Here is an 18,979-nt window from a genome sequence, read left to right on the forward strand (position 1 = left end):
CTGTTTTAGTCGTCTGACGCATTGGTAATCGCGTACCAGTTTCCCGCGTTCTTGCCTCGCTGCAGCCAGCACTTTGAGATGCTGTGCACGCCTGTGCCGCTTTTGAGATCGGCCCACTATCCCCAGCTATACGTAGAATAGCTGGGGAGAATACGCAGAAGGTGGGCGACATTGTGCCGCCTTCTTCATCGATGCAGGTCGAACAGGTTTTAAAGTTTCTTCGCTGGAGTAGAAATTGCTTCATCGTTTTAACCTAAACCACATAACATAGTCACGTATGCACATAGGCATAGTCACATAGTCACATAGGCACGTACCATTGCGTAACACTTAGTCGCAGCTGATGCCATAATACCTGTCTTTTTGCTTACGCCCATCCAGTACTTATGCAGATCCCAGCAATACGCGTGTCGTAAACTCACGTGGAGAGGCCACAGTATTAATCGTGCCGTCACCGTCATTCGATCATCGTCACTGTCATCCTCGTCGTTTTTTGCTGCTGTCGTCACACAGACGCTGGCGTCATCCTCACAACTACTCGCTTTACCGAAACACGTTGTTCCACTTTGTGCTAGATAACCAGAAGCCTGCAAATTCTTCGCATATGATCGATTCCCACAGTGCAGGGCAACTGCAAAATATTTTGATATCTTACATCGAACAGCATTCTTGGCATATTCAGGCCAGATTTTGTTTTTCACCCTGATTATCTAGCTATTGAGCTGCCCTACCAAATATATGGGCCTAGCGGAATAGGCCAGTCGAAAAATGTGGGTCGTTCGCCTGGTCATGTCCGAAAGTGTACATGTGCCTCTCTTCAACAAGTATCTTTGAAACCAACTTGAATCACTGTATCGGTGCCACTGTGATGCGTGGAATTCCAGGCGGCGTCAACTGAAGGAGCAGTGCATCGTGGATGAAGCGCCTCATAAATTGAGCACACGCCTCATAAATTGCGAGTTTCGACTATTCGCATAGCTGGATAGTCTTCGTAGATGAGTTCTCCCCTAAATGTTTGTAACTTTTACTGGCTCAATTTTTATTCAAATATTTATCCTGGCTCAATATCGATCCATTTTTTCAATTTTTAGGCATTCACCTTTGCATTTATTTTTTCGCGCTCTTGCGAACATTCCTTTATCTTGCACATATACCCATGCCACCAGACTTCTATCCGCTCAAGTGGGTCTGTGCCATAGTTCCCGACGTGCACCCTGATCAGCTCGAGCACGCAGCACGCAGCTCCTCGTTCGATGTGGCACGCGCAGCATTTGCCAGGCTTCTGCATCGTCTCCTGAGGTCCTAGTCCGCGGCCGTACGAGTGTAACGAGCCGAGTGTGACGTCACTCAGTGCAGTTGCGAGGACTCCTGCAGCGCTTCCACGACGTTCCTGGCTGCGGCCAAGTTTGCATCGGCGCCGCCACACTGCGCGGTTTCCCGATGAGCGGCTTTGCCCGTCGCTTGTGGCTGCACTGCCAGAATCTAAACATGGTTGGCCGCGGGTCGACGCACAGGGCTGAGCAAGTCGCCGCGTGCCTCCTCGCCGAGGAAGACGGGGCAGTCTTCATTCAAGGTTTCCTGCAAGTGCATGCGCAGTCCGTAAACGATGGGCGACCTGGCGGGCCTCTTCCGCTCTCTCGGAGCTTCCACGTCGCACCGGTTTTGGGGCACGAGCGCGGAAGCCCACAAGTGTCCGGACCCTTCGCCGTTCAGAGGTGGGTTTTCCGTGCACCCTCACTAAAGTTGAAGCCAACACGCGAGTCGTCAAGCGCGAGGCGCGTAGCGCCACATCCACGTAGGGCAGCGAATACTGTGGTTGACGTCAGTCGTCCTGCAGCGACAACCGGCTCTTCACGATGAACAAAGAAGGGCTGTCCCTTTGTCTGCCACTAATTCTTCCGTCTACAAGAGCAAGATACGCGGCGCACGAAAGGCGAGCTTACGGTCTTTGCGACACGTAGCCGGTTCCCGATCCTCATTGGCGGTTCTGGCTTCATTTCACGAAGCTGGCGAGACGGTGCGCAGTGAACGTATATGGCTTGGGTGTACGACTTGTTCACAGATATTTGCCCAATCATAAGTAAAAGCGTTTACGTCATCGGCGCTGATATGTTTGAATTAGCTAGCGCATCAAGGCAGTGGCTGTGCACCGCAATTTACGTGTATTGCAACGTCGCACGCGGCGTTTACGGAGGGCGAAGCAAGTGAAAGTGCGACGATCAGAGATAAAAAAGTGCCCTGGCTGCCTCTCTCACTTTATCTCCTCCCTCTGAGACGAAGCCTGAGCTGCGTGCATTCATTCCTTCTCGTTGACTTGCACCTGTTAAATCGGGCAGCTTTCTATGGCTCCGTCACACGTTTTCGTGGTGGGTGGTGGACGGTTGGTATAGACTGAGGCCGGTGGTCGGCAATTGTTGGTCCAAGGTTGGAGACACGGAGCCGACGCGAAGGACGCGCTTGCTTGCGTTGTGGGGCGCGTTCATTGGCGAACGCCAACTTTGATGGCTCTTTAAGGCACAACGGGGAATTAATAAGTGCTTCATTTCACCCAAGCAATTAGGGAATGCACCCTAGTGAAAAGTTACAAAAATGTAGCTTGAGGACGTCTGGGGCCCAGAAAGCAAATACAGATATGTGTTATATAGCCATAACACGCTTTCAATATTTATGCCAGCAGGCAATGGTGAAATAAATTCAAATGAACAAGATGTAATATGAAACATTGGGGAATGAAAGATCAACCAAATTTTACGCAGCAAAAATGCAAACAAGTCATGTCTTAGGAAAGATGATTAATTGTTACTTTTGATAAACTATAACCCTAAACTAAGTGGAAGTATAAACTTTATCATAAACATCATAGGAGGCGTAATACGTAATTAACGTTGTAGGCAATATATATTCTAGGCTGTGTTCACCCTAGTTTGTTCTTACACGCGCAAATGACCAATTATTTGTTTGTCTCGTAGAAATGCGTTGGTATATGCGCGTAATTTTAGAGAGAGAATTTATATGCTCAGAGACACTTGGCAGGGAAAATCTGGGTGAATATGAGAATCTGTATTCAAAAAAAAAAAATTATGGGGTTTTACGTGCCAATGTGTTCAAAAAGAATTTCCACGCGGAGAATATTGTGTGCAATATTTCTGAAAGTCTAGTTACAGAACTTCTAACCTTTTTCTTCAGTATAGTGAAGAAAAGGGTTATAAATTCTGTAACAGCCAGCAGCTATAAGTCTTCTTTTTTGTTCAGACCTAGAAGCATATCACTGTTGGTTTTATATGTGGTTGCCCATACCATGGGGGTATTCTGTAAGTGTCCACCTATAGTGGAGATGTCCGTTTCGTCTGGCGTTGAAGTGTTGATTGGGTGCGGGGCCGGTCTCCTTCTGTCTCCCCAGCCCTCCTATCAGAGCTTGAGCAGCAGACGAAATGGACATTTCCACTGGGTGGGCATTTAGAACAAAAATAATAAGAATAATAAACAAGGTACCGTAATTGAGATTACATTAGAATATCGCATGGCATAAGATGAGTTTAGGCTAAGGTTGAAATTTATAGCGACATTTTGACCAAGAGACCTACAGCACGTGACAGCTTTGAGCTACCACACTGACCAAGCCTAACTCAGGACGAAGCTTATCTTTAAAGCCTACGAAGAAGACTGCGATGTGTACTCCACTGACCATTAAGCAATCAATGTTTTCAATAAATAATGCACTAAAATAGCACAATTGCAATAAAATAATCGTATCAACAGCGGCTTTTAGTATCATTTATGGGGGGGAACAACTTTGTTTAGAATTAAAACTTTATTCTTTTTTTACTGTGTTAAATAAGGTAATTAGGAGCCAGCTTTTACAACAGGTCACTTTGGCTTCGCACGGAGTGCCTTGCATCTATGCAGAACGTCCGCGCGCGCTCTGAAACAGGACCTAGGTTAATTAGCGAACGAGCCCGGCCCGGTGTCCGCAGTCTCAAAACCTAGCCCGCACCGGCACCACCCAAAAACATCTTAAGCAGGCCTGGCCCGTGCTTTCGGGTTGGCCCGGGCCCGTGCAGTTCTCTAGGCTGTACCACAGTGCCTATAAACAACGTCCCATGCACCACATCATGTGCGTCTGAAAGCCGTGCGGCGTTGAACTCGCCCTGCAACTCGGTTCGCGCGAGAGTACAGCCCTTGAGAAAGTTCGACCGCGGCCGAGAGAGCCACGGAACGCTACTTGCACGAAAAGGTTGCGGATACTTACAAATACGGCAAGCGAGGAAGGAGGAGATTATATTTATACGATAGCACAAAGGACAATGTCTGGCTATTTGACGACCTAGCAGGCAGCCCGAATATAAATGCACGAAGGGGCAAATATTCTCAACAGGAGGTGGCATGTGTCTATTGCAAGAGAAGACTAATCCCACTTTAACATGACAATGTCAAGATGCAATGCCCAACCGCAACCGCAATGCAATCCCCAGTCAGAGCAGTAGGGAATGTCGGCATTGCACAAGCGCAGGGGTTTGAAGCTTACGGGAGCATTATCTGGTCAGCGGTCCAAATAAGCAAAACACGTTTAGAGTATTCGTGCGAAGTAATATCAAGAAAACAAATGCCGGCGTTGTTACAGACACAGGTAACCTTACAATATCAAATAAAGCTTGGAAAAATATCAGACTGTAGTAGATATACTAAACGTTATTATATGATTAGCTCACGCAGGCTATGTCACCGTTGGTCGCCTCGCCGTTTAAATGGAGATGCCAATAAATATAGTATCGATGAGTGAGTGATTCTTGCAGTGAATGTAAATATTGGCACGTAACATCATAGGGCGGGAAACTTACATGAATGATGGTGCATATGGCCTCTAGTAACTATCACAACCTGTTAAATGCCGTGGCGGAAGACCTCATTCATAAATGATAGCGCATCGCAGTTTAATGGGCCCATAGTCAGGCCCCGTGTATAAGAAGGGTACTGGTTTGGGATAGTTGGTTAGAATTCATGATCAATGTTATTTGCGCACCACTTGGAGCGAGGACCGGGGAACGACAGACAAAACCGCTTGTCTCTGTCGTTCCCTAGTCTTCGTTCCAAGTGGTGCGCAAATAACATCGATCATGACCCGTATAAGACTGGTTATACACCAGGGGCCCTATAACGTAAAACTATTCCAATATGTTTCTATTCCAATCTCCTGACGTCAAATTTGCGTAACCACCAACGCAAGCACCGGGCGGTCACCCGCAGGTTTGTCTGAACAGACCAATCAAACGCTCTCCTCGTTCATAGGAGGTCACTTTTGTTTGCTTGAAAAACGAATAACATTGCCTACACTGAGCGGCTTGTCGTATCTAATTGGCTGACAAGAGGCGAGGAGAACGCTCAAGTGAAGAGGCATTCGATGGGGCCGAGCCACTGCACTGAAAGTCGATAACCGGATGAAGAGGGTGGTGCCGGCGTCTACGATTGGTCGGCTTTCCCTTACTTAGCTTGCGGTGGCTGGTCGAAAATCGCGGCGGCATGCAACGGAAGCTCAAAAATGACGCTAAAACGGACCCTCAGCAAAGAAGAGTTGGCAGAATGAGGGGGTAAACGTGCCGAAAGTGCTCGAAAACGTTACACGGCCACGCAAGAAGGTTTATTATACGCAAATACACCCATGCTCTCCGGCAGGTGCGAGTAGCCAGCATCTGAGCGATCGGCGGCAGCAATCTTCGATTCCTTTCGGGACGGGGCAGCCTGCAGCTATTCCGAAGAAAGTTCAGTTTTGTTCGGCATACTAATGCATCTTTATCGCGTACACGTCACTTTGACGCGGTGAGTTCTTGCGGTTTTGTGACGTCGCGTGAAAGGCAGGTGAAGTGGGTGCAGCCTGAAAACTTTTTACCAATAGCCGAGGGCTAATGGCGAAATGGGGTCGAATCAGAAATAACTGTTTTCCTTTTTTCTGTCAAATCATGCATAATCAGTGTGTACACATCATATCAGATGGGGAGGTATCGCGGTTTTCGTGACGTCGCGTGACAGACAGGTGAAGTGGGGGGTGGTCGAAAAAAGTTTTTGACCAATCGTGGACGGCTGATAGCAGAATTGGAATAGAAAAGTTTGGAATAGTTTTACGTTATAGCACCCCAGATTTCGCAGACTGCCGCGCAAGGAGCGTTAAAATATACCAAAACATTGTGAGTAAAGGTTAGTGCTAGCCTTGATACATGCAAATGATATGTCAGACGTAAATCAATAGTGCGAGCAAGCGACTACATTTTACGCAGCAGACACTCTCTCCCTTTACCTCGTTTACAGCCCCCACAAGGCAACATTAGCGGCTTCTTATGGGAGGGCACCAGCTCACCCCTGTAGTTCAAAAGGAGAGTGTGTAATCATTGCATTCTACCCGTGCTAACATATGGCGCAGAAACTTTCGAGTTTAAGACAGAAGCACGAGACCAAGTTAAGGACTGCGCCGACAGAGCGATGGAAGGAAAAATGTTAGGCGTAACGTTAAGAAACAAAGAAAGTGGCGTGGATCAGACAGCAGACGGGGATAGCCGACATTCCAGATGACATTAAGAGAAAGAAAGGGAGCTGGGCCGGCCATGTAATGCGTAGGGTATATAACCAGTGGACCATTAGAGTTAAAAAATGGGTACCAAGGGAACGGGAGCACAGTCGAGGACGGCAGAAAACTAGGTGGGGTGATGAAATTAGGGAATTAGCAGGCGCATGCAAGGGGGGGGGGGGCGAATCAGCTAGCGCAAGAGTGGGATAGTAGAAGATCGCACGGAGAGGCCTCCGTCCTGCAGTCGACATGAAAATGGCTGCTGTTGCTGCTGCTGATGATGATGGGAGGACAGCCATTTTGGTTGGTATGCAGTCCGCCATGTTATAGGCAAGTGACCTTTGTCCGTGGCCGCGATATTGGCATGCCATCCGCGCGTGCTGAAACCCTTCTCTTCTTTCTTCTTTCTTTTGTCTTTTTTTACTGTTCGCTCGGAATTCTTCGGTTGTCATCATACTGTGCGCTTTCAGACTCGCAGCCGCCTTCGCGCGGAGTTTCGATCGAGCACGCACTTTCTTTTGTGTGTTGTTTTTCTATTAAGTGCAAGCGGCGTGGTGATGGCGGCCCTTTCTGTCGCAGTGTCCCGACCCTGCAGCGCCGCTTCCCTGCTCGACGCTGGAGGACCGCACGCAGCCGCGCGGCCACGCGCACCGCGTGCTTCGTCGGGGAACTGCAGCGGCCGAGTCTCGACGACGCGGCCGCCCACAATGCACAGCGACGCGAGGAGAACGCGCTGTCGTGGCACGGCCACGCTTGTTTTTCTCGGTGATGTCGCTTTTCTGTGCCGTCACTTCTGGCGGCTTAAGTTCGTGCGCTTTCTTAACGATTGTATTACATTTTTAATTAAATAAGGATTTCGTTGTCTCTGGTGGTTGCGTCTACGCCTGGCCACTCTCGTTGAGCGACACGAGGTGGTTCTAAGCTGTGCCCAAGGGCGTTTTATCCTATTTCGGCCGCCTTGATAGGTTAGGGACAGTAAAGAACGATAACTTTACATATTCACTTGGCACAACTCGGAAGTTATTACGAGTGCTTACAGCACTCGTAATCCTAAATGCAGAAATTATACACTGTTGCCGCACAAACGTTTGTAAACAGGCGCTTCGGTACGGGCTTTGCGCACTGCTAATTTATTTCTTGCGTAGCCATGACATGGATATTGCTGCTACTTCGAAACACTTACACGCTCTATTCTTCTTGTGATCGACAGCTTCAGCGCCTGCTCAAACTTTGTTTGCCCTTGCATTGATTTATTAGAATGCTTATTTCTAGTATATTGCTAATATGTGTATACTACTATGTGTATACTATACGGCATCAATTGTGATAGATACATAAAGGAACCAGAGTACACTTCTGCAAGGCGCGATCATGACCCACGTATGATTAAAGTGTATAGATCTAGAACAGACCTTTTTAAGATGTCTTTTTTCTCTAAGATGGCCAGTGAATGTAACAGGTAGCCTCGTGATGTATCACTATGTTCAAGTGAGGCCTTTGCTTCAGCCATGTGATGTGCATTTCCTCTCTGTACTTTGTGCTTGCGTCACCAGAACCGCTTTGTTTCGCTTCGCGCATGTACGATTATGCTCTGCTTAACTTCTTTTTTTTTTTGCGTCAGCGATTTGCCCTGAACTGTAACTTTTCTCTTCATGTGTTTTGTATCAACTACTTTTGTTTGTCAATGATATATGTACTTCTCCCCCCTGTAATGCCAAACTGGCGCTGTGGGTACTGTGATAAATAAATGAATACTGCATCGCCCAACTTCGCAATTAATTCTTCACTTCCGGCTTCCTTCATTTCCCTTCGTAAGTTCATCTCCCTAAAGATTGATGCGGTTGTACGTTCTCTAAGTGTAGGTAATGGGTATACACGACGCGCTTTTGGTATGATATGTGCATAGTCATTAATTTTTCTCATTAATTTATAACGCAAGTTATCCGTATATGATTTTATGCCCTCGTACATGCGTGCATTATTGGTTATTATATGCCTGTCCGATGCATGTGTTTCCATGTCAAGCTGTTCATTGCTGCCAAAGAAGAGGGTTGCCTGCTCGGTTGCTTTCATACGGCTGCTCCCTCCTTGGGGAAAAATAAAGGTGAATTGAGCTTAAATGAATACAAACAATCTCGCGAAATAGATGAGGACACTGCACTGAGTGCGTTGTCTCGCGGCCACATGTATGCAGCTCGACGGCCCACTGCTTGGCACGGACTGACGTTACTTTTATCGCACTCCAAGTGGAAATTTGGTACATCTTTTACTTGCCTCGCCTGGTATCCGAAGTCACGCAAACAGGTGCATTTCACCACCTTTCTATCTTCGGGTGTAGTCAAGATACCGTTCCGTCCTTCTTTAGGAAAACCGAATTCTTCGCCGTTGCTTTTTATTCTTAGCGCAATCTAAGAGTACACAAAAATATTCGTTAGGCGGTTTGGTTTGCAGGCTACAGAGCCGGCCAATTAAGCGCTGCCCTTCTTGGCAAGCATGTAGGAACGATAATATGCCTGTCACGAATTGGCTTTTGCATTGTGTTTTCGCGTTCGACGCTGAGATATACAGGGGGTGTACTAGCTAACTTTGGTCAAGGTTTGAAAAAAAAAATGCAGAAGCTCTGTAGGAGGACGCTACAAATGCTTGTTGTCCGCTATTGTGTCGAACAAGTCACAAGTATTGTGTTCTACTTAACTGCATGATTATCCAAGACAAGTTAGTATCGCAAGCATCAACTTTAACCAAAACTTCCAATGAGAGGTACAGCGTTCTCATAAACATCTAATTCTGCAGTTACTAACTTACGATTTGTTATGTAATATCTTTCTGCATCCAAAAGGAAGACCACGAAATATGAAAAAAAAAAAAAAAGCCCGTGGACCGACCGTTTGCCCGCCGCGATTGCAGTTCTCTTAAACAGGCCACATAGGAAGAAATTCGACACTGAAGCTTGCGCAAATAGACAAGTATATTTTATTTAAACAGTAGGTTTTGGCCAATCAATAATAACAGCTAAAAAGTGGCCAGTTTACGCAAGGTGAATGCTAGCAAAACACCGTTGGCCATGTGGAGAACGAGGTTTTGCAATTATCATTTACAACGAACAATATTATGTTTCTGCATTAAATAAAAATGACCTATTCATTGCCTGGTGCTGGTTCCAATATGATAAAAAAAGTCTGGTTCAATAAACAATATGACCCTTTCTATCGAAAATGGTTAAGCCTCATCATGTCAACGTCATTACTTTTAGATTGAAAAAGAATGATGTGGTTGCAAGGGTAACACACATGCACACATAGACACAAATAAAGATGGGCATGCACGCAAAGTGCATGAAATTCCCAAATGCCTCGCAGAGTTCAAGATATTGTTATTTCGCATCAATAACTCATACCCCGTTGAACAGGAAACTTTGTTATGCGGGAACATTTTATGTCCCCCAAACGTTAGCCATTTTGTTCTTCTGGAACATTTTGCAGACAGAAAGCTAAATAGCTCCGTTGATAGGTTCTGCTATAATTATTTTCTTCAATATTGCTGTTCTTCTCCGAGTGCATGAGTGAGTGTTACCTAAATGTCGCGATTATCGCGTGCCTATTTTGAAGACAACGACGACGGTTAAGAAAGAACACAGAGATGTCGATGTGCGAAGCTCAGCTTCATTCACGGTTACGAGAGTGCCAAAAGAGGTACAGGGTAACTGTAGGAAGAATACACGCTGAACGCGCGACTCCGACCCCTCAATTACCTTGCTATGGCTGCGCGGGAGACGATTCGCGCCACCTTTAAACTATCGCTTTATAACAAACCGCGAAAAGTTGTCCCGAGCAAAAAGCGACCCAAAAGCGGGGATGGCTCCTGTTGGTTGGTTGGCAAAACTTGTATTGAGTGTCCTGCAGATTGCTGACCCGGGCCCCGGTCTCCCACGTCGGCACGTCAAGGCCTTGCCTAGACGACGTTTCACGGCCAAGATTTGGTCAGTGAGCGTGGAGCTAAGCAGGGCATAGGCCAAACCCCAGTAGGGATGATGATGCCCACACAGAGTACACTCGTGAGCCAAAGTTTGCGGGAAGATTATACTTCCGCGCCCTCAAGTGCAGCATGCCGATGGAAAGCATACAAGTAACTAAGGGAATTCGAGCTCTATCTGCTAGAAGCAATGCCACGTGACTGATGAGGCAACGCACATTTTTTTCGTTTTTAAAATCTTCTGCCCGCAAACATTTGTGTATGAGTTTTGGTATCTGTGACTGCGTATAGCTCTGGTAGCCAGGAAAAACTCTAGGGACATTCAGGCGCCCGTTCTGATTTGCAGACTCGGAACTGGATTCAGTGCTCAAGGAGATGGTACTGAGGAGACGACGCTACTGGCGGACCGATTGTCGGGAAAGAAATATTTGCCCTGGATATCACTTTAAGCCATCTTTGCCGGAGAGTTTTATCCGCTGGAAACTAGTGAAAGTTTAGACCAACCTTTTCTTGGTGCTCGATTTAGAGCACGGCACGCAGCAGTACGGCTTACTTCTGAAAAATACGGTAAATCACTCGCGGAAACTCAGGACAGATTATAAAAACAAATTACTTGCCGCAAGTCAACATATATGCTAGTCGCAGAGGGCCTTCAGCAGCAACACTTCCAAGGGATAGACTGAGTAGTACGAGGCTTAAAAAGAAGTCGCTTCAGAACCACTGATGCAGAGGGAATTTCACAATGTATAACTGACATGCGTGCGAGCGCCCCAAATAAATTTATTTGGGCGGCACATCAGGCCAGAGAAAATTCACTGCAAAATTGTTATTACGACGGTGATGTCTGTACATGAAGACATCTGTGAATTTAGCGCTCGGCCAGAGAACGTAGCCATGCAGCGACGACGAAGATGAAATACGTTTCTTTTGTAAGGAAAAGCGAGCGCAAAAAAAAAAAAAAAATAGAAGCGTAGTAAGGGAAAGCGCTTAGGCGCTGCGTCCACTCACTCGGCCGAATACCACATACCAAGGCATGTGCAATGCGCCACACAAAGTCTCGTAAACAGCCTGCCTCTGCCTTAGCTGCATCTCGATCGTATTATGCTACAGAGAAACGCCCGGTGTGTAAAGCCGACATAAAAATATATAACCACTTACCTTGATTCTCGTGCAGCTTCCTCTAGCTGGCAATACACTTCTGGGCCAACAATCGTCTCATCTTCACCACCTCCACGATGTCAGATGCGCATCTCTCCAAGCATATCTACGGCCTCGACGCCGTCAGCAAGGGGTGTTTTCTCCCTTGCTACCGCTCCGTGGAGCGGCGGCGAGGGAGAAAACCCTCTTTGTACCTTTAACCTTTTTCTTAACCGATGTTTCTTGGCGTGCTTCCCTGTGGTTGTACAAATATTTGCTTGACAATTTTCTGGTTCGCTTCCTCCATTTTATGTCAACTTTCATCATGTACAAATAACTGAAAACTTTCCTTGCCCACGGCTTTCCTGCCATTTCTCTCAATCGCTCCTCCAATTCAATCTTGCTGCTAGCTTGCCTGCTCTCGAATGACGTCCATCCCATGTCACCCTGCACCCGTTGATTTTGTGTATTTCCGTGTGCTCCCAAAGAATGCCTACCTAATCTTTGTTGCTTAATTTCCAACCTTGCTCGAACCTCTGATCTCATGCACAAGACCGCAAAGCCGGAAGTCACACTAGGCACCATCGCCCCTTTATAGATCCCTCTAACGACCTCGTACCTATTGTAGTTCCACAGTGCGCTATTCTTCATTGCAGCTGCATTCCAGCTAACTTTAGTTGTTGCATATTATCCATGTTACAATAGGTACTCCGCCCCGTTGTTTATCCAAACGCTAAGAGAATTGTACTTATCCACTACCTCGAGTGTAACTTCCTGTATCCTATGCTGGCTGTCCAGATTATCATTATAAATCGTGACTGCCGATTTTTCTTTTCTAAACATTAAACCTAACTTATGGCCCTCTTTACTGCAAGTGTCTATCAACCTGTGCGAATCTGCCACGTTGTCTGCCCTAAGTGCAACGCCGTCCGCTTACATCAGTCCTGGTATTTACGGTTCAATTCATTCTCCTTGCCTGAAAAAAGAAAGGTTGGAGCCAAGTCTACTCTTCTCTACTTTGGTCTCTAATCCTTGTATATACAACATGAACAACTAACATGACAGGGGGCACCCCTGCCTAAGCCGCCGCTGTATCTCTGTACGCTCAGATATCTTTTTTTTGTTTTATAAACACCTTGTTACTTTTATTGATATCTTTTAAAGGATTATTTGCTCTATCTTCCACAGCTAGTCTGCCCAGTATGTCCCACATATGATCTTGGATTGCACTGTGATAGGCTCCTTTGATATCAAGAAATGCTAGTCATAGGAGCTTGTGTTAATTTTCTACTATTTGGATAAATTGCGTCAATGAGCACAGATTGTCCTCTAACCTCCTCTGTTTCCGGACCCAGTTTTGTAGTTCCCCCAGAACCTACTCGCTCTCCACCCATTCCTGCAGTCTGTTCTTTACAATCTACATCACCACCCTGTAAATCACTGACATCACTGTTATGGGACGGTAGTTGTCTCTGTCGGCTTTGTCCCCCTTTCCCCTATATATGTCATGTTCATCCTGATTTGTCTCCACACATCGGGGGCATTACCGTCCATTATCGTTTTGATCATCATCATCATCATCATCATCATCATCATCATCATCATCATCATCATCATCATCATCATCAGCCTGGTTACGCCCACTGCAGGGCAAAGGCCTCTCCCATACTTCAACTACCAGGTCATCATCAGCCTGGTTACGCCCACTGCAGGGCAAAGGCCTCTCCCATACTTCTCCAACTACCCCGATCATGTACTATTTGTAGCCATGTTGTCCCTGCAAACTTCTTAATCTCATCCACCACCCTAACTTTCTGCCGCCCCCCACTACGCTTCCCTTCCCTTGGAGTCCAGTCCGTAACCCTAATGACCATCGGTTATCTTCCCTCCTCATTACATGTCCTGCCTATGCCCATTTCTTTTTCCTTATTTCAACTAAGATGTCCTTAACTCGCGTTAGTTCCCTCACCCCATCTGCTCTTTTCTTATCCCATAACATTACACCCATCATTCTTCTTTGCACAGCTCGTTGCGTCGTCCTCAATTTAAGTAGAAACCTGTTCGTAAGCCGCCACGTTTCTACCCCGTACGAGAGTACTGGTAAGACACATCTGTTATACACTTTCCTCTTGAAAAATAATGGCAACCTGCTGTTCATGATCTGAGAATGCCTGCCAAACGGAATCCAGCCCATTCTTCTGATTATTTCAGTCTCATGATCCGGATCCGCGGTCACTACCTGCCCTAAGTAGATGTATTCCCTTACAACTTCCAGTGCCTGGCTACCTATCCTAAACTGCTGTTTTCTTCCTGAGACTGTTAAACATTAGTTTTCTGCAGATTAATTTTGAGACCCAACCTTCTGCTTTGGCTCTCCAGGTCAGTGAGCATGCATTGCAAATGGTCCCCTGAGTTACTAAGCAAGCCAATATCATCAGCGAATCGCAAGTTACTAAGGTATTTTCCATCAATCCTTATCCCCAGTTCTTCCCAATCCAGCTCTCTGAATACCTCTTGTAAACACGCTGTGAATAGCATTGGAGAGATCGTATCTCCCTGCATGACGCCTTTCTTTCTATATTGGGATTTTGTTGCTTTCTTTATGGAGGACAATGGTGGCTGTGGAGCCGCTATAGATATCTTTCAGCGTTTTTACATACGACTCGTCTGCACCCTGATTTCGTAATGCCGCCATGACTGCTGAGGTTTCGACTGAATCAAACGCTTTCTCGTAATCAATGAAAGCTATATATAAGGGTTGGTTCTATTCCGCACATTTCTCTATCACCTGATTAATAGTGTAAATATGGTCTATTGTTGAGTAGCCTTTACGGAATCCTGCCTGGTCCTTTGGTTGACAGAAGTCTGTGTTCCTGATTGTATTTGTGATTACCTTAGTAAATACTTTGTAGGCAACGGACGGTAAGCTGATTGGTCTATAATTTTTCAAGTCTTTGGCGTCCCCTTTCTTATGGATTAGGATTATGTTAGCGTTCTTCCAAGATTACGGTACACTCAAAGTCATGAGGCATTGCGTATACAGGGTTGCCAGTTTTTCTAGAACAATCTGCGCACCATCCTTCGACAAATCTGCTGTTACCTAGTCCTTCCCAGCTGCCTTTCCCCTTTGCATAGCTCCGAAGGCTTTCTTTACATCTTCCGGCGTTACTTGTGGGATTTCAAATTCTTCTAGACTATTATCTCTCAACTTATCGTCGTGGGTGCCACTGGTACTTTATAAATCTCTATAGAACTCCTCAGCCACTTGAACTATCTCATCCATATTAGTAATGATATTGCCGGCTTTGTCCCTTAACGCATACATCTGATTCTTGCCTATTCCCAGTTTCTTCTTCAGTGCTTTTAGGATTCCTCTGTTCCTGAGAGCATGTTCAATTCTATCCATATTATACTTCCTTATATCAGCTGTATTACGCTTGTTGATTAACATGGAAAGTTCTGCCAGTTCTATTCTAGCTGTAGGGTTAGAGGATTTCATACTTTGGCGTTTCTTGATCAGATCTTTCGTCTGCTGCGATAGCTTACTGGTATCCTGTCTAACGGAGTTACCACCGACTTCCATTGCACACTCCTTAATGATGCCCATTAGATTGTTGTTCACATCTTCAACACTAAGGTCATCTTCCTGAGTTAAAGCTGAATACCTGTTCTGTAGCTTGATCCGGAATTCCTCTATTTTCCCTCTTACCTCTAACTCATTGATCGGCTTCATATGTACCCGTGTCTTCCGTTCCCTCCTCAAGTTTAGGCTAATTCGAGTTCTTACCATCCTATGGTCACTGCAGCGCACCTTGCCGAGCATGTCCACATCTTGTATGATGCCAGGGTTATTAGCGCAGAGTATAAAGTCTATTTCATTTCTGGTCTCGAGATTCGGGCTCCTCCACGTACGTCCACTTTCGGCTATCCCGATTGCGGAAGAAGGTATTCATTATCCGCATATTATTCTGTTCTGCAAACTCAACTAATAACGCTCCCATGCTATTCCTAGAGCATATGCCATATTCCCCCACTGGCTTGTCTCCAGCGTGCTTCTTGCCTACCCTTGTCGCCCATCAGTATAGTGTATTTTGTTTTGACTTTACCCATCGCCGATTCCACGTCTTCATAGAAGCTTTCGACTTCCTCGTCATCATGACTGGATGTAGGGGCGTAGACCTGTACGACCTTCAATTTGTACCTCTTATTAAGTATCACAACAAGACCTGCCACCCTCTCGTTAATTATATAGAATTCCTGCATGTTACCAGCTACATCCTTATTAATGAGGAATCCGACTCCTAGTTCTCGTCTCTCTGCTAAGCCCCGGTAGCACAGGACGTGCCCGCTTTTTAGCTATATATATGCTTTTTTTGTCCTCCTAACTTCACTGAGCCCTATTATATCCCCTTTACTGCCCTCTAATTCCTCCAATAGCATTGCTAGACTCGCCTCACTAGATAACGTTCTAGCGTTAAACGTTGTCAGGTTCGGATTCCAATGGCGGCCTGTCCGGCCACCATCGTTTTGCTCACTACCTCTCTTAATGCTTGCTTAGATTTTGGGCCCAGTGTCTTTATTAACATAATTGGGATACCTTCAGGTTTTCTCGACGTGCTACTAGGAACCCTGTTCTCTTCCCTTTCCCACCCACTTTATTCAAGTGGAGCCACTGAACTAACCGTTCTATCCTCCTCTGATAGTGTACATACACCATTTCGTTGTCCTTTGAATTTTTCTGTCATCATTGTTCTTTTATGTTCCATTGCTTCTCCTTCTATCTAAACAGCTTGAGCTGCTCATGTAGGCTAGTTTGTCTCATTACTCAACGATTTCTTAGCTGCTTTTCTATTCTTCTTGTTTACTTCCGACAACCATTGGGTCCTCTTTCTTGTAATTTTCTCATTGATCAAATGGGATTCTTCCCTTCTACAGTTGAAGAAGTTATCCCATTTTATGTCGGTATCAGCTTCTTGTTCACCACTCTGCTTAGAATATCTATGTTCCCTGGATGCCTCCTGACGTTTCTGTATGGCCTTCTTAACCACCTCATCCCACCAGCTCTTGGGTTTCTGGAGTGGTGCGCCGCTTCATCGGGTATATGATCCCAGTCTTTCGCTGTTTGAACGAAGGGCGAGTTAATAGGCTGTTTTAGCAGAACGTTTTTGACGGTCCGCTCCGCTCAGCGGGCTAGCGGAAGCGCAAGTGCGCATGCGCGACCCGTTCAGCCGTGAGCGGGCGAGCGGACGGGAGCCCCCTCTCCGCTAGAAAGCTTTCTCAGCGGAGCGCGGCGAGCGGGTCAAGCGGGTCTAGCGAAGCAAAATGGCTGCCCCCAGTGCTGCTGGACCGTCAACGAGCTCGTTTGAATGGGGATTTGTAAAGCGCAAACCTAGAGTACACTTTAGGAGACACGAAGATCTTCTACTTCGGGAGGTCGTGGCCATGAACCCGTTAGAGAACCCTGCCATGTGCGCGCGTTTGTTTATGCGGACCACGTTTTAGGTGTACTGAAATAGCAATAAACCTTGCCTTGGCTACAACACAGCGTAACGGCTTCGTTAATGTGAGGATTATATATATATATATATAAGAAATGAAAATGCAATGTATTGCATGAAATGCCTTCAGACATTTGAGTAATTCCAAATATATTATTTTATTGCAGCAATTCTTACAACTTGAGTATTATGTTCATAGCGGTTTTACCTTCTGCAGCAAGGTGGCGCGTCAGGCGAGCACATGCCTTTCGGACGCAACCGGGCGCTCCGCTAAAACTGATTCTTCGTCCGCCGCTCCGCTAACTGTGAGCGGGTACGCGAGAGCGGAGCGGACCGTCAAAAACGTTCTGCTAAAACACTCTAATATGAGCGGTGGTGCGAGCTGGAGGGGGATAAACTGCCTTTGAATGGCTATGACGGGATGAAGTTCTGGTTCAGGGAATTTGACAGGATGAAGATTTGGTTGACATGTCGATCACAGGTGAGAAAGTTACTGCCATTTTTCTCCTGATACGAATTTCTCTCTTTTTATTTAGCAGAGTTTACACGTTTCCGTCTTCTTTTCCCTTTCGGTCTCAGTCGTACCTTAGCAAGCTCTAGCTCAAATAGCCCTGTTAAAATGGTGTCGTCTGCTATCAAGTAGTCATCAGTCGGCACGAGGAGCGCAGTTAGGGAGGCTCTGCAATGCTGGCGATAAAGACCGTCTGGCAAATGCTATTGCGCAAAAAACTTGCAAGAAAGCGCACAGACCAGTTTTTACGTCCTGTCATTCAGGCGTCGTTTACCAGACACCTTTTGTCGTATGGTGAAACGTACATTTGCACAAACCGTAATGTCTTTAATGAACGAGCTAGCCAGCACGCAGGTTATAAGTAAGGCCAGATTCGGCGGGCCATTTGTCTAGCCAAGTATGACAGTGCAAATTCCAATTCCATTTTCATAGCACCAAGTGTTTTCTTGGCTCGTAACAAAGATCACCTGTCAATTGAAATAATGGAAGCCACGGCGAGTGGAGACGTACAACGGTGACGTCAGCAACCCTTCAATTTCCCTCGCAGTGAAAGAGAAGCGACATATTCGACAAGAGCTGCGGCAAGTTAGGCCAGAACAAGCACCAGCGCTGTCAGACTGGCATACATGCCTCTGTTCTCTTTGGTTAACTCGTAATATCAATTGATGTGTGTGTGTGTGTGTGTGTGTGCGTGCGTGCGTGTGTGCGTGCGTGTGTGCGTGCGTGTGTGTGTGTGTGTGTGTGTGCGTGCGTGCATGCGTGTGTGTGTGTGTGTGTGTGTGCGTGCGAGCGCGCGCGCTTTTAGCCCTGCCACAAGACACCCACCCTTTTTTGCGTCCGACTTTCATTCGTTACTGTTGTCGCCGCGTTGTTGTTTGTTTTCCATTTTTGTTCGAAGAAGCGTTCCATCACTTCTCAAGGTGGCCGGCAATTAAATTTACGTAGAATTTTTGCGTGTGAATTTACCATTTGCATCTACACGTCCCTTTTAATTACGGCGCCTTATGATAAAGATTTCAGTTAAAACACGGGAAAGGCGGGAGATGGAAATTCAAGAGCAAAACGAGAACAAGGTAAAAGCGGGGGCCAGCGTTTCGAAAAGTGCACGTGTCTTTTTCAAGGTGACATATGTCTTCCTGGGGACAGTATATATATTAGGTAGGGTTCTTCTAACGGGGAGAGGCGGTACGGCGGGTGGGTGCGGCAACGACCGAAGGTGTGTTAGTGGCGAGGGTGTGGAATTGGGAACAAAGGAGTGCTGTGCACAAGGCCGGTGACACGGCCGTGTGCGCTGCAGCTCTCTAT

The 18,979-nt window shown here is 46.4% G+C and overlaps 1 long non-coding RNA gene across 1 annotated transcript; it reads left to right on the forward strand.

Moving 5' to 3' along the window:
- The first annotated feature begins 954 nt into the window (after positions 1 to 954).
- On the forward strand, positions 955 to 7,420 carry LOC126516714 (uncharacterized). The gene is made up of 2 exons (XR_011892321.1): positions 955 to 1,715; positions 7,136 to 7,420. It is a non-coding gene; the product is annotated as an uncharacterized lncRNA (long non-coding RNA).
- The last annotated feature ends 11,559 nt before the right edge of the window (positions 7,421 to 18,979 follow it).

The sequence above is a fragment of the Dermacentor andersoni genome, chromosome 1 (genome assembly GCF_023375885.2).
Source record: "Dermacentor andersoni chromosome 1, qqDerAnde1_hic_scaffold, whole genome shotgun sequence".
Lineage (NCBI taxonomy): Eukaryota > Metazoa > Arthropoda > Arachnida > Ixodida > Ixodidae > Dermacentor > Dermacentor andersoni.